Source organism: Rana temporaria, chromosome 1, assembly GCF_905171775.1.
Source record: "Rana temporaria chromosome 1, aRanTem1.1, whole genome shotgun sequence".
Classification (NCBI taxonomy): Eukaryota; Metazoa; Chordata; class Amphibia; order Anura; family Ranidae; genus Rana; species Rana temporaria.
In genome coordinates, this window is record NC_053489.1 from 66,082,719 (window position 1) to 66,103,618 (window position 20,900).

Sequence of the window (20,900 nt, forward strand, 5' to 3'; positions counted from 1 at the left end):
TGACCTCCAATGTAAGGGGCATTCTTCCCACTGACCTCCAATGTAAGGGGCATTCTTCCCACTGACCTCCAATGTAAGGGGCATTCTTCCCACTGACCTCCAATGTAAGGGGCATTCTTCCCATTGACCTCCAATGTAAGGGGCTTTCTTCCCATTGACCTCCAATGTAAGGAGCATTCTTCCCACTGACCTGCAATGTAAGGGGCATTCTTCCCACTGACCTCCAATGTAAGGGGCATTCTTCCCACTGACCTCCAATGTTAGGGGCATTCTTCCCACTGACCTCCAATGTAAGGGGCATTCTTCCCACTGACCTCCAATGTAAGGGGCATTCTTCCCACTGACCTCCAATGTAAGGGGCATTCTTCCCACTGACCTCCAATGTAAGGGGCATTCTTCCCACTGACCTCCAATGTAAGGAGCATTCTTCCCACTGACCTCCAATGTAAGGGGCATTCTTCCCACTGACCTCCAATGTAAGGGGCATTCTTCCCACTGACCTCCAATGTAAGGGGCATTCTTCCCACTGACCTCCAATGTAAGGGGCATTCTTCCCACTGACCTCCAATGTAAGGGGCATTCTTCCCACTGACCTCCAATGTAAGGGGCATTCTTCCCACTGACCTCCAATGTAAGGGGCATTCTTCCCACTGACCTCCAATGTAAGGGGCATTCTTCCCACTGACCTCCAATGTAAGGGGCATTCTTCCCGCTGACCTCCAATGTAAGGGGCATTCTTTTTACTGATCTCCAATGTAAGGGGCATTCTTTTCACTGATCTCCAATTAAATTTTTCAATTAAGTATTCTAGCACAAGATTTGTCCCTAACAAGGGTTATTCTTGCACAACACAGTGATAAGTTTTCCAGCCTCCAAGTTATTTGTAGCACAACTCTTTCAGCCAGACAAAACTGCTATAAACACAACCCTTTTGCTGGACTGGTTCTCCCGGTGTCTAGGATAAACTTTCAGTCTGGTTCTCTTGTATCAGTATCTGGACACTGACCCTCAGTTCAGACATCGGTCCATTCAAGGCCAGACAGGCCTGGACATGTGCTCCTAAAATGTCCTCCGATGCTTCCACAGGAGAGCCCTGATTGAGTGCAGCTTTTTACATTCGTGGGCAAACCACCCTGTCTCTAATAGGACCCCTTTATCAAGCTACCTGTTCTGAACTAGCAGGCTTCCTTTCTTTGCCAAAACTGGTTCTTCCAGTGTCATTTACCATGTTTACACTATTTTGTAAATATTTTATTATATATTTTCATGTGACAACACTGAAGAAATTACACTTTGTTACAATGTAAAGTAGTGAGTGTACAGCTTGTATAACAGTGTAAATTTGCTGTCCCCTCAAAATAACTCAACGCACAGCCATTAAAGCGGAGCTCCTCTGTAATAAAAATATTAAAAGCCAGCAGCTACAAATACTGCAGCTGCTGACTTTTAATATTAGGACACTTACCTGTCCTGCAGTCCAGCGCCGTCCGCAGCAGATGACGAGCAATCGCTCGTCACTCTGCTGCCCCCTCCGCCATCCTTGGTGGGGGAACCAGGAAGTGAAGCATTGCTGCTTCACGGCCCGGTTCCCTACAGCGCACGAGCTGCGCCGTGCTCACTGGTCCCCGGGGAACTGACGTTCTGCCCATAGTCTACCCGCAGACTGTGTGGCCGGAAGTGGGTGCAAATACCTGTCTTAGACAGGTATCTGCACCCCCCTCCCCCCTGAAAGGTGTCAAATGTGACACCGCAAGGGGGGAGGGCTCCGATGAGCGGAAGTTCCACTTTGGCAACAAAAGTGAGTACACCCTTAAGGTTCCTTTTACACTGGAGTGGCGATAATTTTAGCTCTACTGCTTTTCGTTCACTAGAGGGGCACATTTAACCCCCGCTAGCGGCCGAATAAAGGGTTAAATAAGGTGTGTATATGTATGTATGTATATATAAAATGTATGTGTGTGTCTATCTATATCTATATCTATCTATCTATCTATCTATCTATCTATCTATCTATATATATATATATATATATATATATGTATATATATATGAGAGAGAGAAAGAGAGATCTATATACATACAGCGGTAGATTCACGTAGGGAGCGCGTATTTGTTTGCGGGCGTAACGTATCCTATTTACGCTACGCCTCCGCAACTTTGACAGGCAAGTGCAATATTCACAAAGCAAAGTTGCGGCAGCATAGCGTAAATAGGTCGGCGTAAGCCCGCCTAATTCAAATGTGGAAGATGTAGGCGTGTTTTATGTTAATTTATTGTGACCCCACATAAATGGCGCTTTTTCCGAACGGCACATGCGCCGTCCGTGAAAGTATCCCAGTGCGCATGCTCCAAATTAACCCGCAAAAAGCCAATGCTTTCGACCTGAACGTAAATGACGCACAGCCCTATTCGTGAACGACTTACGCAAACGACGTAATCGACGGAAAATTTGACCTGTTCCCGACGTCCATACTTAACATTGGCTGCGCATCATATAGCAGGGGTAACTTTACGCCGGAAAAAGCCTTGTGTAAACGGCGTATTTGTACTGCGATGGCCGGGCGTACGTTCGTAAATAGGCGTATATAGCTGATTTACATATTATAGGCGTAAATCGGCGTACACGCCCCTAGCGGCCAGCGTAAATATGCAGTTAAGATACGACGGCGTAGGAGACTTACGCTGGACATATTTTAGAGAAATTCTGGCGTATCTGATTCTTTGAATCAGGCGCCAAGATATGACGCCTCACACTCAGAGATACGACGGCGTATCTGGAGATGCGCCGTCGTATCACCTACCTGAATCTGGCCCACATTGTATAATGGAACATTTTGCTATTTATACTTTTTTGCATATCATTTTTCTTTTCTTTCTTAAATTTTAAGTGCAGCAATCCCAGACTCATCCAGACATTACTGCTATAGTGATCTATTGCTGGCTGATTACAACCTCCCAATATAAATGACCTGTCTGCGTTTAGTTCACAGTATAGCAGGTGGTGACAGGGTCTCTTTTAAATCCACATAAAAAGTTTTATATGTTATAATTTATATTGCAGGACCAACTGTTAATAGCGATATCTAGGGAGAAGCATAAAGCTGTACACAGATAATAATAAACATTCCGTTTTTTAGTATAGGTCTGTCTCATTTACTGTAATTTTACTGATAATGTCTGTGAGGGGCTGGAAAATATGAAAAGTCTTTCTTCTGATGGATCTCTCATCACAGCTTTCTCTGTCATGTAAGGTTTGTGAGCTGACTCCTGCAAATCCTGTTTTACAGAGCAGACAGACACTGGATTGATGTGCTGAGGAAGTCGCGTCAATGACCGCAGCAAGTCCCTGCAATACGGAGCCTGGCTGTAGTACGTACACTTCTTTCTTCTCTTATAAGTTCGATGTTATTCCAGATCGATGGTTGCAGCTGTGTCTGGTGCTAGAATCATTGCTGTCGCTCTGGCGTGTACAGAAATACCTCACATGTGGGATTGCTGTTTATGTATGCGTCTGAGTACAACGCATGCGCTCGCCTTTTCTGCGTGAGCATGGGTGGGGGGGGGGGGGGGTTAGGACGAGGGCGCTTTAATTTTTATTTTATTTTTATTTACACTGTTTCTTACATTTTTTTGTAAATCACTTTTGTTGCTGTCACAAAGAATGTAAACATCCCTTGTGACAGCAATAGGCAGTGACCGATACTCTTTAGGGAGAGATCTGGTGTCCATTAGACCCCAGATGTCTCCTCTGCCTTTTAAAAGCATCTGATCACACCAAGATTCTGAGATTGTGGATTTGGGGTTTTCATGAACTGTAAGCCATAATCATCACAATTATGACAAATCACGGCTCAAACTATCTTGCATTGCATGTAATGAGTTCATCTCATATATTGGTTTCACCTTTTAAATTCAATTAGTGCAATAAATAAACTTTTGCACAATATTTTTTTTATGATTAAATAAGGTTAGGCCCCGTCAATGGGATTTGCCTTCACTTCCTGTCCCAGAGACACAGCATAGAAGTAAGAGGAGGTCTCTCAAATGTTTCCTCATTTCCTCTCTGTTCCTGTAAAAAAAAAATTGTAATTTTTCCAGCAATTTCTGTACTCGCAACAATTCACTCCAGATGGAACTGGACTGGAGTCTCTCCAGATGGAACTGGACTCAAAAATTGTCACTCTTTATAAGCTATCCACTATCTATCCAAAACAAAGTAAAAGTTTTGGCTTCGTATAACCTTTTGATATTAAATGGTTGGTTAAAGCCCAATTATTGGCATATAAAAGTGATCCCTTGCAATGGGGCTGTTGGATCGGTCGAAAAATTATTAACCAATTTGAATTCTGAGCCCCCCCTGCCCCAAAGCACCCCCCCATGTTTAGAGTATTTAACCTGGTATAGTTCAGGAGGGGGGGTGCTTGCTCGTCCCCCCCCCCCTTACCTGGCCTGCCGAGCTACATGCTCGGATAAGGGCCTGGTATGGATTTTGTGGGGGACCCTACGCCATTTTTTTTTCAACGTTTTCTATTGCTGGCATCCTTTTGTTTACATTTCAGCTCTCAGCGGGGAAGTTTCTAACAAATGATGAATCATCGGTTGTTAAAGCGGAGCTCCACCAAGAAAATAAATACATTTTAAAATGCTACAAAAAAAAATGTTTTATACATACCTAAAGTGCCTGTTGCTAGGCAGATCGTCCTAATCTGCCACTTCCTGATCCGTGGTCCGTGTTCTTTCTTCTGTTCCTTGGGTGCTCCCTGTGGAATGGGGGAGCGGTGTCTTCTGGGACCTTGTGTGTGTCCCAGGAGACATCATCCATTCACGTCGTGCCGCGCAGCTGGCGCATGCGCAGTAGGGAATCGGGCGGTGAAGCCGCAAGGCCTGATTCTCTCACCGAGGATGGCGGCGGGGCAGCCGAGACCCGAGCGTTCACTCGGCTTCGGCTGCCGTCATCGCGGGCATCCTTGACAGGTACGTCTCCTTATTAAAAGTCAGCAGCTACAGTGTTAGTAGCTGCTGACTTTTAATTTTTTTTTTTTTTAACTGGACCACCGCTTTAAGGACGTGTCGGCCGGCTTCCCGTCCCGCTCCTTAAAAAACAAGAATTAATTTTAAAGTGTGCACGTGCTGGTCTCCTTTATGATGAATAAGCATAATCATTCAGCGCTGTCTTCTCGAAATTCTAGTGCCAATATGTAGGACCAACTTTGTCTCAGAGACCCAAGGGCTCTGAAACACAAGGCAGGTTTCCACCTCGTCTAGAAAAACATTGCTTTCCACCCCCTACCTCCTAATCTTCCATGTTGGGCCAGTAGGAAGTTATGGGAATTAGGGAATTAGTCAATCACCAATGTTGTAATTCCACAGGAGGTCAGAAAATGGGAAAACACTGAAACCATCAAAAGATTGAATGTTTACCCTGCTAACCTTTTTCTGCCTTTGACATTGACCCTTATGCCGCGTACACACGACGATGAAGTTTTTTTTTAAATGTCATTAAAAACGATCGTGTATGGGCTTCAGAGCATTTTCCGGGTTCTAAAAAATGGGCAATTTTTTTTCCGAACATGCTCTATTTTTTCACAACGTTCTTTACGTTGTCGTTTTTGAGGTTGTAAAAAATGGTCGTGTGTGGGCTTTAACGACGTGAAAAAATGTGCATGCTCAGAAGCAAGTTATGAGACGGGAGCGCTTGTTCTGTTAAAACTACCGTTCGTAATGGAGTAAGCACATTCATCACGCTGTAACAGACAGAAAAGCACGAATCGTCTTTTACTAACACGAAATCAGCTAAAGCAGCCCAAAGGGTGACGTCATCCGCATGGAACTTCCCCTTTATAGCGCTGTCGTACGTGTTGTACGTCACCACGCTTTGCTAGAGCATTGTTTTTATCACGATCGTGTGTAGGCAAGGCCGTTTTAATGATCGGGTTGAAAAAAAATCTAGACCTTTAAAAATATAATTTTTTAGAACCCGAAAAAACGGTTGTGTGTATGCGGCATTAGGCCTGAGTACTTTGTAGTAAAAATGGCTCTGACTGGTTGCTGATGCTGGAGAAAATGGGGGAGGGCAGCAAGATCCCTGGTCATTCCCTATTCCAACAGAAGACTCTGGTTGTTCACTAAGTGATCAAGCTCCCGAGTGCAGTAGACTGTCTGTATTTTTGGAAAAAATGGATTAGCAGGTGGTCAGTAGTGTTGGGCTGGGCATGGATGACTCAAACTTTGGCCATACAGCCCACATGGTCACTTTGTAGGCAGGTAGAGTCCATTTTCTCCATTGCAGGTGGCGCTCAATGGAGAAAATGTATGGTTTGCTGGGTCACTGGTTGGATGCTGACAGCCCATGTGACTCTGGTGTCCATCTTAAGTCTATTTCTATTTACCCTGGCTCCTGAGTTTGGCACTCATTTTAGCGTAGCGTAGGGACAGGTTATCTATCTGTCAGGGACAGTTATGCCGCGTACACACGCTCGGAATTTCCCACAACAAATGTTCGATGGGAGCTTTTGGTCGGAAATTCCAACCATGTGTAGGCCCCATCGGACATTTTCTGTCGGAATTACCGACAACAAATATTTGAGAGCTGGTTCTCAAATTTTCCGACAACAAAATCTGTTCTTGTAAATTCAGAGCGTGTTGTGACAGGAAGTCTGGTAAATCTGGGGGTGTTGTCACAGACGGGAGATACATTTCTGCCTTGTTTAGAAAATTCACCAATTACTATCAGGTGTCAGCTGCAGAGGTAGCCAGAAAGGTTTAAGGACGTTGGATAGCTTCAGCTGTTCAGAATGGAAATTAAGGCCTCTATAAGTTGTCCAGAGGATTACTACTGAATGCTGCATCCTGAGGCTTGTTGAGTTAAGGAGAGCAGTGAGCTGAGGAAGACTTCTGAAGGTGAACTGGTTGTTGATATTTTTGCTGTGTGATAAGGAAATCAAAAAGACTATTGTTTTCTGCTGGACGACCAGCAGTGTCTGCCCAGCAGTAGGCTGTGCCAGACTCCATAGGTAGGTTCCTGTGTTGTGAAGGTAGATGGCCCAAGTGGCCAGGGTTTATTTTATGTTTTGTTTTATTTATGCTGTTTGGATGCTTGCAATTGTTTCCAGCAATATGGAAGAATAAACCATAACCCTTGTTTTTTCAACCACCCACGGCTGCCTCTCTGTATAATTCAGTGTGTAGTGAACCCACTCAGGAGGTCACACACCCCTGCTACCGAGCTAACCCCTTACAGTGTGTAGACAATTCCGACGTACAAATTCCATGCATGCTCTGAAACCAGTACGAAATGGAAGCGCTCGGTCAGGTAAAACCAGAGTTCGTAATGGAGATGGCACATTCGTCACGCTGTATCGGACTGAAAAGCACAAGGCTGAAAAGCGTGAATCGTCTCTCACCAAACTTCTACTAACACGAGATTAGCAGAAGGAGCCCAAAGGGTGGCGCACTTGCTATGGAACTTCCGTTTTATTGTGCCATATTACGTGCTGTACGTGACCGCTTTCTTGACGTTCACAATTTCTGACAACATTTGTGCGACCGTGTGTATGCAACACAAGTTTGAGCAAACATCCGTCGGAAATTTATCCACGGTTTTGTTGGAATGTCCAATCGTGTGTACGGGGCATAATAGCAGCAGGGAAAGGTACCAAACGAGTAGGGGCATCCTCTGACTGGAAACCTCCCCGCTTGGGCACGGACCAGCCAGGCCCCATTTCGACCCTCAAAGACACTGTCAGTTCAGCTTAGACCATAGACTTGGTTCCTCCATCCACACTTGGCATTGTGGATGTAGATAACCCCCATTGTATTCAGGCAGCCATGGCTCTCGCGGGTACTGGTGCTGCCATATTAATAATTTTCCATTTGGCTCAGTTAATTGACCTTTGTCAAGCCTGGTAGTACTTGCAGGGCCACCCACGGCTCGTTTCTTTGTCAGTTCAGCAGGGATCGACCAGAATTTGAGCTGTCATGGGGGCCTTGACCTGTGACCAACACTGTGTACTTGAGTTTAGTAAGACAGGTGATTAGACAACATACATAGGTCAGATTTATTTGAAAGATAGATAGAAGGCGCCTAAAAAAAAAAAACATAGTCCTGCTCTTCATAATGAAGTAGGACATTGTCGATGCTTTTTTAATCAAATAACCAATGCTTCCAAGTAATGAACCTTGTCATTATTCAAGTAAATTGGTGAGGGAAATGGAGACAGGATCCAAGGATTTCACAGTTTATAAGCCTGTCCTTTCAAGTACCACAAAGTGTTTACATAGTAATTGAATTCACTCTTGAAAAATTGTAGAGGTCCTTAAGCAGATATATTACAGGAGGAGATAATGAAGCATCGGCTTAGCTGTCTGCATGTACTTCTGAAGTGGATAGCGAATTAATCTTTAAATTCCATTCTTCCTCTTTTGCGCACACTTATCAGTGGAAAGGCTAAGTGCGAACATACTGTGCGGAAACCTGTGCCAACCAATGAGATGGCAAATTTTGAATCTGCCCCATGGTCTTGTTTTCCAACACACTATTAAAGTCTGCATGTACAACTAGGCATGCCTGTCGGTAAACATTTTAAGAATCTTTCACTATGAAGGGTAGAGCTGATGAAGTTTTAGAATAGAGCAGCTCTACTATATAATAGAATGATTCATATTTTAGTTTTTAGTAGATGTTGAACTAAATTTTACTTGACTTTGGTATGTTTCCTCCAGTAATGGTGTCTCTGTGTGTTTGACTTTACAACCCCATGGCTTTACATCTCCTGCCGCATGTATGGCGTTCCAATGGATGGAATAGTGGCACTGGGTTGATGAATGCTTCCCAAGCATTGGTGTTTGGTGGTCGGTGGTCACCTACCTTTACATATGCGGTCCTGTGCTGCTTCTCTACTGACCGTCTGACTTGAACTATCCACCGGGCAGGAGATCATTTAGCTTGATGGTTTCCCACACAGCAGTTCCAGATGTATTTTGAGGACTGCTGGTATAAGTGAATTTAAATGTAGCCTGGACACGTTTCTTACTAAAATTGGCATCTTCATTATTTCTGCCGGCATTTAGTGGTTTTCTGCTGATAGATAGATAGGTCCGGATTCTCGTAGCACTTACGCCGGCGTATCTCGAGATACGCCGCCTAAGTGTCAATGTGCGCTGTCGTATCTGTGCGCCGTGACCATAGAAATAGATACGCCTGAAAATAGGCTTCCTACGACCAACGTAAGTTTCCTACGCCGTCGTATCCTGGGCGCATATGTACGCTGGCCAAAAGGGGCGCTCCCACTGATTTCCGATTCGAATATGCAAATGTGTGAGATACGCCTATTCACGAACGTTATTAAAAAAACGCATTATTATACGCGGTTTACGTAAGACGTACGTCCGGCGTAAAGTTAAGCCATAAAGCAGGTGTAAGTCATGTTAAGATATGGACCAGGGAACAGCCGTCGTATGTTACGTCGTTTACGTAGTAGTACGTGAATAGGGCTGGGCGTAGGTTACGTTCACGTTGTAGGCAGTGATTCAACGTATCTTAGGGAGTATTTCCGACGTGATTCTGAGCATGCGCACTGGGATGCGTCCACGGGACGGCGCATGCGCCGTTCATTCGGCCCATCATTTGCATGGGGTCACGGTTCATTTAAATGGATCACGCCCACTTCCACCTACTTTGAATTAGACCGGCTTACGCCGAAGAATTTGCGTTACGCTGGCGCAACGTTGGGAGCAAGTGCTCAGTGAATACTGTGCTTGCCGCTCTGCGCGACGTCGGCGTAGCGTATATTCGATACGCTACGCTGGCATAACTATGCACCGAGTTACGAGAATCCGGGCAATAGTGTTCAGCACACATGAACTATGTTAAGCCCATCTCCGGTGAAAGTAAAATACCTACCTTGGGTAAAATCCTCTTAGGTCTATGGGGCCACAAAATGCAATTTTACTTACCTAAACCTGTTCTCCTCTTAGCAGCTGGTGCTCTACTCTCCTCCCCTTTGCTCCAGCAGTGGACTGTCCCCCTGGCATCTTCGCATCCAATTCAGGGCTGGGGGCACAGCTTTGGACTTGATGATATCAGAGGGCATGCAATGTTGGAGCATAGGGGAGAAGAGGCTGTGGTATGCGGTCTGGCAGCACAGAAGGGAGCCTGCTGGAATGAAGGATTAAGTAAATATTACTGCTTTATGTAGTTCCCTTACACCAGTGATGGTGAACCTTGGCACCCCAGATGTTTTGGAACTGATGGTCATGCACTCTGCAGTGTAGTTGAGCATCATGGGAAAAGTAGCTCCAAAACATCTGGGGTGCCAAGGTTCGTCATCACTGCCTTAGACCATGGGTGCACAATCTGTGGCCCTCCAGCTGATGCACAACTACACGTCCCTTCATGCCTCTGCCTTTGGGAGTAATGCTTGTTACTGTCAGCCTTGCAATGCCTTATGGGACTTGTAGGTCCGCAACAGCCAGACGGACACAGGTTGAGCACCTATTACTTACACATACTTAACCCTTGTAATATAGGGGCAGCCCCACTGAAAAGAAGCATTTTTACTTTTTCTTTCCCCGGAGTTTAGATTTATAGCCGTATTAAACCAAAAAAACTAAAACAAAAATTATCTATTTTTTAACTCGCCAATCTTTTTAAATGTGATTGGCTGCATTTTTTTTCTACTTTTATAGGCTTTTTTTTTTCCTTTATTTTTACAAGCAATCTTAAACTCCACTCCATAAGATGAACAAACAGATCCCTTCGGACAGCAGCATTGTCAGTGTGAGGAGAGGGCAGTGTAAAGGCCCATACACACGATCGGACTTTCCGACAACAACGGTCTGACGCACGTGTTTTATTGGACAATCCGACTGTCTGTATGCTCCATCAGACAATTGTTGTCAGAACTTCCACGGACAAATGTTCGCTGTGCACCCGTTCCCCAGACGACGTCACATACTGACGAAACGTACGTCGGGAGGAGGAGACGCTTTGACGTGCTGCGTCTAGGTCCCGAAGGACGGGCGTTCGCTGTGCATGCTCTTAAACTTTCCGACAACAAATGTGTTACCTCGCATCATCCGATCGTGCGTACACAAGTCCATCGGACTAAAGTCCAAAGTACAAACATGCATACTCCGAACCAATGCTAAACATCAGACAACAATAGCAGAAGTTGCCCAAAGGGTGGCAGCAAAGAGCTGAAAAATACACATGGTTTGGTGAATTTCACGGCCAACGCCCTTTGGACTAAAATCCACGGAAAAATGAGATGGAAGTCCGATCGTGTGTATGAGGCTTTAGACGCAATAGCAGATTTAGTTAAACTTGACTAACAAATGAAAGCCGAACTCCACTTTTTAAGCAGTCACAGCAAGTTTTTTTTTCCTTTTGGGTTAAAGGTTTTTATATACATGAATAAAAGCTGATCATTGTGAACACACCAGTCAGTGGTAAATGGTTTGTCTCAACCCTGTAACTGACACTTTTTTTTCTGGACAGCTTGGTCTGTTAAAGGAAGCTGAAAAATAACAGACTTGCTGGCCAAATCACCAGAAAAAAATGAACAAAAAAAAAAACTGAATTCAGCCACCACATCTAAGAATTGCTAGGCTGCACTATACAGTGGAACCTTGGTTTACGAGTAATGCAATTAGAGAGCGTTTTAAAACACGAGCCACTTTTTTTTTTAAATCCTGGCTCGGTTTGCAAGTGTTGTCTGACAAAACAAGCAGAATGTAAGCTAATGGGGTGTGCAATACCGTATTTGGCTAGAGGTGCGGGGGCGCTGGTGACACTCAGAACGGTTCAGAGCCATTTGAAAATACTCAGAATCACACAGAGATTCTCGGAAACATAAATAATCCATTCCCGAACCTTTCCAAGGGTTTCCGAGATCAGCCGAGCTGTCCCTGAGTATTTCTGAGGCTCTCCAGCGCCCCCCCCCCACCTCTGGCCACATGCGGTATTGCATGCCATAGAAGTCTATAAGTATCAAATTATCTTTGTTTTCATTGACGTCTATGGGGAAACTCGCTTTGATATGTGAGTACTTTGGATTACAAGCATTTTATTGAGACGGATTATGCTCATAATCCAAGGTTCCACTGTATAACATTTTTGCTTTTGGATTTAGATATGCTTTTATACGTTTTATAATATTGATGTGCTGGCTAGATTATTAGTATTACATAGAAATTCTAGAAGGGGAATGCAGAAGTCTTTTATCATTTACCATCGATAGATGGTATGGTATGCAAGTTATTGTCCTAAAAAGTGTTTGGGGACCTGGGTCCTGCCCCAGGGGACATGTATCAATGCAAAAAAAAGTTTTAAAAAAGCCATTTTTTTCGGGAGCAGCGATTTTAATAATGATTAAAGTGAAACAATAAACGTGAATCATTCCTTTAAATTTCGTACCTAGGGGGTATAAAGTAAGCATGTGAAATAGTGTCTCTGCACAAAGTGTCATTTCTGAAAGAAAAAGAGTAATTTAAAACTGATTTGCGGCTATAATGAATTGTCAGCTCTCGGCAATTCAGAGAGAATTCATTCATAAAAAAAAATAAAAAAAAGCGTGGGGGTCTGGTATGAATATTAAGGGGAACCCCGCCATCAATTTAAAAAAAAGAATGACGTGGGGTTCCCCCCCAAATAACCATTCCAGACCCTTCAGGTCTGGTGTGGATTTTAAGGAGAACTCCACCCCAAATGTAAAAAAAAATGGCATAGAGTTCCCCCAAAAATCCACACCAGACCCTTTATCTGAGCACGTAACCTGGCTGCAGAAAAGAGGGGGGACAGTGAGCGCCCCCCTCCTGAACTGTACCAGGCCACATGCCCTCAACATGGGGAGGATGTCCCCATGTTGATGGGGACAAGGGCCTCATCCCCACAACCCTTGCCCGGTGGTTGTGGGGGTCTGCAGGCGGGGGGCTTATCAGAATCTGGAAGACCTCTTTAACAAAGGGGACCCCCAGATCCTGCCCCCCCTATGTGAATTGGTAATGGGGTACATTGTACCCCTACCATTTCACAAAGGAAGTGTAAATAGTTGTAAAAAAAACACACACCCCGTGGAAAAAGTCCTTTATTAAAAAGAAAAAAATAATAATCCAGCAGTGTTAATCCACTCTCAATCCTGGCTCCCCGCTCCAATGTTGTTGGTATCCAGCGACCGGTGATCTCCTCTACCAATTCACATAGGGGGGGGGCAGGATCTGGGGGTCCCCTTTGTTAAAGGGGTCTTCCAGATTCTGATAAGCCCCCTGCCCGCAGACCCCCACAACCACCGGGCAAGGGTTGTGGGGATGAGGCCCATGTCCCCATCAACATGGGGACAACAATACTTTTATTGTTTCACTTTAAGCATTATTAAAATCGCTGCTCCCGAAAAACAGGACGTTTTTTTTTTTGCTTAGATGGGACAGGACCCAGGTCCCCAAACACTTTTTAGGACAATAACTTGCATATTAGCCTTTAAAATTTGCACTTAAAATTTCAAACGTTCGAGTCCCATAGACTTTAACAGGGTTCTAAAGTTCACACGAATGTTTGGTGTGTTCGCAGGTTCTGTTGCGTACCGAACAGGGGGGTGTTCGGCTCATCCCTATGTTTATATGGAGAAAGTGTTTAGTGGAGTTCCTTTTTTTTTTTTCTTAAAGCGGATCTCCACTCTAAAGTGGAGTCCCGCTGATCGGCACCCTCCCCCCCTCCGGTGTCACATTTGACACCTTTCAGGGGGGAGGGGGGTGCAGACACCTGTCTACAGACAGGTATCTGCACCCACTTCCGGCCCTACGATACGGGCAAAGGACGGGTTTTTTTTCCCCTTCCCGTCCGTCCCCCGTTGTATGCTGGGAACACTCGGCTCCCAGCACACAGCGGGAGCCAATCGGCGGGCGCAGCGCGACTCGCGCATGCGCCGTAGGGAACCGGGCAGTGAAGCCGGAGCGCTTCACTTCCTGGTTCCCTCACCGTGGATGGAGGGGGGAGCAGCAGGGTGACGAGCGATCGGCTCGTCATCTGCTGCGATCACCGCTGGACTCCAGGACAGGTAAGTGTCCTTATATTAAAAGTCAGCAGCTGCAGTATCTGTAGCTGCTGGCTTTTAATATATTTGTTTAGTGGCACATCCGCTTTAAGCTAAGCAGTTCATTTATCTTGCAGCTTGCATTTTCAGTGTGCAGCACAACATTGGCACCACAGACTTGCCGCTTTTTAAGCTGGGTAAACTAGCCGTGGCTTGGAAGCAAAATGAAATTTTCCTTGCATAACCAACCGCGCACTCCGCGCTCACACTGTACGGACTCTATTCAGAGGGGATTATTATGGTTTTGTTCTTCACCCAGTCCCAAGATGTGAAAGAGCCCTCTGAAGCAGAAATATTTTATTTTTCACGGTTATAAGTGGAATCAAATCTTTTCTGCGTACTTCACATCTTATCTAGTAACTTTGTTCAATCATGTTGCAAATCGCCAGAAATTTGATAGATTTCCAGAGTTTAATTATAAGAAATTAGAAGCCATTATGAAGATACTATTGTTATGGGGGACAGCGGGATTCTTTTATTCAGTGCAATTACATTTCAGTCTGTTGGGACATTCAGTGGGTGGTAACGAATAACATGACACTCCCGTTTTGTGAGGGACATTTAAAAATGTGTCCCAAGAACACAGTGTAATATTTTGCAGATACCAGTCCTTTAAAGAGGAACTGCAGTCTGCATACATAATCTTTAAAAAAACATCTTTGCCATTCTGAAGCTTCCCTCCAACCACTTTGCATATTATTTTATATATTCTGGAATTCTGTACTTGCCAAATATGCTGCAGAAATCTCCCTCCACTGAGCTGCAGCCATTCTAACTGTGGGCAGCTGAAGCATAAAAAGATGGAATAAAATATTTACAAAAATGTCAGGGGTCTACTCACCTTTGTGAGATATTGTGTGTGTGTGTTTCTATATATATATATATATATATATATATATATATATATATATATATATATATATATATATATATATATATATATATATATATATACATACAGTACAGACCAAAAGTTTGGACACACCTTCTCATTCAAAGAGTTTTCTTTATTTTCATGACTATGAAAATTGTAGATTCAGACTGAAGGCATCAAAACTATGAATTAACACATGTGGAATTATACATAACAAAAAAGTGTGAAACAACTGAAAATATATTTCATATTCTAGGTTCTTCAAAGTAGCCACCTTTTGCTTTGATTACTGCTTTGCACACTCTTGGCATTCTCTTGATGAGCTTCAAGATGTAGTCACCTGGCGCAGCACCCCATCACTCTCCTTCTTGGTCAAATAGCCCTTACACAGCCTGGAGGTGTGTTTGGGGTCATTGTTCTGTTGAAAAATAAATTATGGTCCAACTAAACGCAAACCGGATGGAATAGCATGCCGCTTCAAGTGGATTCTGGTCATGATGGCTTGAATTGAACATCCTCTACCCCATATTCCCTAGTAAATCGTCCTTTAATCCCTCCTCCTCATCGCCTAGTTAAAATGTTCTTCCAACATTTTGCCCATCTTCAATCCCAACAAAAGCTGCACCTCTCCCATTTAAGTGCAACCCGTCACTACTGTAAAGATGGTAACCACCTGAAAAGTCAGCCCAATTCGCCATCAAGCCAAACCCCTCCTCCCTGCACCAGTTCCTCAGCCACTTGTTAAGTACCATAAGCTCCTGCTGTCTCTCCGGTGTGGCTCGAGGTACAGGCAGTATTTCTGAAAATATTGCCTTCAATATAGCCCCTAACTCCCTGAAATCATTTTGTAGAGCGCTCCATCTTTCTCTAACTTTGTCATTGGCACCAATGTATATCATGACAGCTGGGTCCTCTCCAGCACCACCCAACAATCTGTCCATACAATTTACAATATTCCGAACCCGTGCGCCTGGTAAACAACATACTGTTTGGAGATAACGGTCTTTGTGACAGATTGCCCTCTGTATCCTTCCAATAACTAAATCCCCTACCACGAGTATGTGCCTATCCTTTCTTTTAACCTTGCCCCCATCTCCTTCACAGGCTGGTGGATTCTCAGTGTGAACGTCACATGCTGGTGAATTATTTACGTGAATGTCACATTCTGGAGGAGTTTCATTATGAACGTCACATTCTGGAGTGCTCTCATTGTGAACGTCACATTCTGGAGTGCTCTCATTGTGAACGTCACATTCTGGAGTGCTCTCATTGTGAACGTCACATTCTGGAGTGCTCTCATTGTGAACGTCACATTCTGGAGTGCTCTCATTGTGAACGTCACATTCTGGAGTGCTCTCATTGTGAACGTCACATTCTGGAGTGCTCTCATTGTGAACGTCACATTCTGGAGTGCTCTCATTGTGAACGTCACATTCTGGAGTGCTCTCATTGTGAACGTCACATTCTGGAGTGCTCTCATTGTGAACGTCACATTCTGGAGTGCTCTCATTGTGAACGTCACATTCTGGAGTGCTCTCATTGTGAACGTCACATTCTGGAGTGCTCTCATTGTGAACGTCACATTCTGGAGTGCTCTCATTGTGAACGTCACATTCTGGAGTGCTCTCATTGTGAACATTACATTCTTTATGGGTCTCATTATGAACGTCACATTCTGGATGGGTTTCATTATGAACGTCACATTCTGGAGGTGACTCAGTGTGAATGTCACATTTGAGAGGAGTCTCATTGTGAATATCACATTCTGCCAGAGTCTCAGTGGTAACGCCACAATCTGCTGGAGTCTTATTGGGAAAGTTACATTCTGCCCAAGTCTCAACAGAATCGTTGCATGCTGAAGGAGTCTCGATGTGAATGAAACATGGTTGATTTAAAAAAAATCCAACTTTTTGGTTATATTCTTTCCTAACAGAGCTGCACCCTGCTCATTTAGGTGCAGTCCATTCTTGCTGTAGCGCAAATTACCAATTGAAAAGTCAGTCCAGGTCTCCATGAAGCCAAAACCCTCCTTCCTGCACCAGTTCTTCAGCCACTTGCTAAGCTCCCTAAGCTCCTGCTGCCTCCTTGGTGTGGCTCGTGGTACAGGCAGTATTTCTGTAAATGATGCCTTGGAGGTTATTTTCTTCAATATAGCCCCTATGTCCCTGAAATCATTTTGTAGGGCGCTACATTTTCTTCTAATGTTGTCATTGGTTCCAATATGTTCCATGACAGCTGGGTCCTCCCCAGCCCCATCCAACAATCCATCTATCCGATCTGCAATGTCCCGAACTCGTGCGACCGAGAAACAATATACTTTTCGTCGATCGTGGTCATTCTGACAGATTGCCCTCTCTGTCCCCCTAATAACATAATCCCCCTACCACCAGGATCTGCCTATCCTTTTCTGTAAGCTTGCCCTCATCTTCATGGGAGGAGATATTCCCATGGCTGCCCTGGTATTTTGGTGGGTTCTTGACATGAACTTGAGTCTCAACATGTGCTTGAGTCTCAACATGTGCTGGAGTCTCAATGTGAATGTGACATTCAGGTGGTGTCTCAATGTGAATATCACATGCTGGTGGAGCCTTTGTGTGAATGTCACATGCTGGTGGAGCCTTTGTGTGAACGTCACATGCTGGTGGAACCTTTGTGTGAACGTCATATGCTGGTGGAGCCTCCGTGTTAACGTCACATGCTGGTGGATTCTCCATTTGAACGTCACATGCTGGTGGATTCTCCATTTGAACATCGCATGCTGGTGGAGTCTCCATTTGAACGTTGCATGCTGGTGAAGTCTCCATATGAACTTCACATGCTGGTGGAATCTCCATATGAACTTCACATGCTGCTGGAGCCTCCGTGTGAATGTCACATCCTGCTGGAGCCTCCGTGTGAACGTCACATGCTGCTGGAGTTTTATATTCATGTTGTGTGCCCCTCTGTATAGTGCTCAGACCCTCATGGATAATCATTGAACATATTATTTATGTTGTTATATCTTTTTGATATACATTTACGTTGATAACAGAAATGTTTATTTACAGTCATGCATACTTACTAATAATTGTTTATGCTAATTTTTGGAATTATTGTTTATTTTTTATTTTGATTGTATATGTCTTTTTGTAGTTACATATTGCTTTATTATAAGCTCATGAAGAAGCTGAATAGTGAAACAATACTGGTTACAGTAGCTACTTTATGTGTTTATTGTACATGTGTACATGTGCACTGCATTGTTTTTATGAAATGTGGACAGCATTCATTGTCCCCCTGTTTCTTTTAAAACTTTAGACTCCAATAAAGATGTTTTTATAACAAAATATATTGTTGTGTATTTTGGCACCATTAAAGAAGATACTGTTCCTTTAAAGCCTGTTATAGAGCTCAGTGCTTGTGCCGTGTATGAAATAGCTGACTGATCTTACCAGTTTCTATCCTCCCCTCTCTGTGCTGACCATGTATCAGGGCTGCAGAGTCCTGACACCGAAGTCAGTACGTGTCTCCGTCATACACTACTATCTTCAGCTCTCCCTGTGTCTCCTCCCTCCTTCTACTCCTTGCTCCCTTGTCACATAAAAATCTGCATCCTAGTGCCTGTGCTTTATAAAAAATGGTATTACCAGTGTATCCCAGCGATCACATGACTCCAGGCTCTCTGCTCCTCCCCGGCTTACATCATCAGGGGAATCTTGGCTGCTCTCTCTGTCGAGGGGGGGTTTGTGCTGATAATCAGCACATTGATTATCAGCGCAGCCCCCATGAGAGGTGCCCATCAGATGTGCCAATCAGTGCCCCCTCAATAAAATCTCTCAGTGCCCACCACAGCGCCAGAGCCCACCACAGTGCCAATCAGTGCCCAGCGGTAACACCTGCCAGTACATCATCATGGGTTATGCCCATCAGTGCCATCTGTCAGTGCCGCCCATCAGTGCTGCATATCAGTGCCTTCTCATCAGTGCACACCAGTGCCACCTTATCAGTGCCAACTCTTCAGCGCCTGTCAGTGAAGGAGAAAACTACATTTTATGACCGAAACAATTGTCATTCAAAGTGTGACAGCGCTGAAAGCTGAAAATTGGGGGGGGGTGCCTGGTATTGAAGTGCACACCAATGTGACAGTTAGCATTCCCGGCATGCCGGAAATAGAATTCTTTTTTGAAACTGTTAAATGGATGGGTTTCCTTCCGCTTTAATACAGGTAGAAACCATTTTTTTAAATAACACACAGGCTAGTTACTGGAATGCATCTTTTTATCTGACAGAGGGTATGATATAAAGATCAGATAGTGGCTTAACAACCACTTTAAAGGAGTTGTAAAGGAAACAAAAATTCACCTAATGCAATCTATGCATTAAGGTGAAAAAACATCTGATGATGCTGACCCCCCCTCCCCCCGAGTCCCCGTTTTACTTACCTGAGCCCTTGAAAGTCCCACGCTCAGTCCCGATATCCTCTTCGGCGCTCAGCCTGGCCGCTGATTGGCTAGAGCGGATGGATTGAGAGCAGCGCAGCCATTGGCTGGCGCTGCTGTCAATCACATCCAGTGATGCGGCGTGCCGAGGGGCGGGGCCGAGTGATACAGTGAGCGGCACTCCGACTGTGTGTATGCGGCATAAGTCCCCTTTCACACTTATGGGACCTGAAAGTCTGACTTGAAGCAATGCCTGTGTAATGTTGAGGTCTATGGACCTCAAGTTGCATCAAATTCACACCAAAGTAGTACAGGGACTACTCAATGACCAATATACATTTTCTGCAGAATACAGAAAAACAGTGTTACTATGAACAGCATGTAATACACCATTTATTAATTGATGTTTATGGTTTGGTGACACTTTAACCCTGATATAGCAGCTCATGTCAAGATAATGGGAAAACCCCATTTCATTTGGTCTATGGGCTATGGGCTATGTCTATTCAGATCTAAGCTGGGTAACCAGCCCCCACTAAAAATACTAAGTCTGGGCATGTAAACCTATCCACTAGGGAAGGCGAGTTGGGGAGATGATGCCAAAATTATACATGAAGAATCACTCAGCTTCTGTCAACAGCAACCACATGTTAGCCTTCCATAGCCGAGACCCATAAACATGTTCACACTAATACCAATAACACGTCTGTAACCATGTGGGAGAACGCAAATAGGACACGTAAATCATATACTGATTCATTCAGTCTTCAAAGAGGATTGAGGAGGGATCAGTAGATGCTGAAAGCGGATCCAGACCGATGTCCGGTAACTCACGACACACTTCTGATAATACAGGAGAGGGTTTGAGGTTCCTCTGGAGCTCCCGTTTTGGATCACTCACTAAACACTACTGTCTCATAAGGGACGTTTATCAAGCAAATTAGCAACACAATTGGGCACTAATCAGGCTGCCTCTTGTTTAGAAATATTTTTTTCAGTACATTTGTGACCCCTGTTGATGAGTCCCTGTTCCTGGACTCATCAATCTGAGACAAAGGTCTGAGAGAGAGTTGGGTCTGATTCAGATGATTAGATGAGAGCAGCTAGACTGCACCACTCAGATGTGGCTAAACTTTGCAGCAATTCCATGATTTATTCATCTGTCTGTGAATGTCCATTATGGACATTCAAGGATAGATGTAAAAATCATGGATTTTACAAACTGCCCATGAATTTTACTGACAGTTGGCAACCCTGCTCTGCTCCTGAAGGTAGCAACACTCTGTGCTATGGCTGCATACATGTCACGTAAATCCCCCTACTTGCCCATTCTGGTTAGGGTTTCCACCTGTCTCTGGGATTTACCCGGACAGTCCAGGTTTTGAATTATGTGTCCGGCTTCCAGCTGACCTGAAACCTGGGCACAATATTCAGACAGGAATGTGGCTCGGAACAGGACTTAACAGGAGAGCGAGGGTGCACTATATGCGCCACATTACTATTCTCTTTGGAGTGCCCAAA

General features: G+C 44.4%; 1 protein-coding gene across 1 annotated transcript in view; it reads left to right on the plus strand.

Moving 5' to 3' along the window:
* The window catches only part of GHR (growth hormone receptor), a 581,985-nt gene that overhangs the window by 88,140 nt on the left and 472,945 nt on the right, over positions 1-20,900 (plus strand). Inside the window, 1 exon segment of the mRNA XM_040343700.1 lies at positions 3,288-3,369. The gene's annotated coding sequence lies outside the window, so the exon portion shown is untranslated.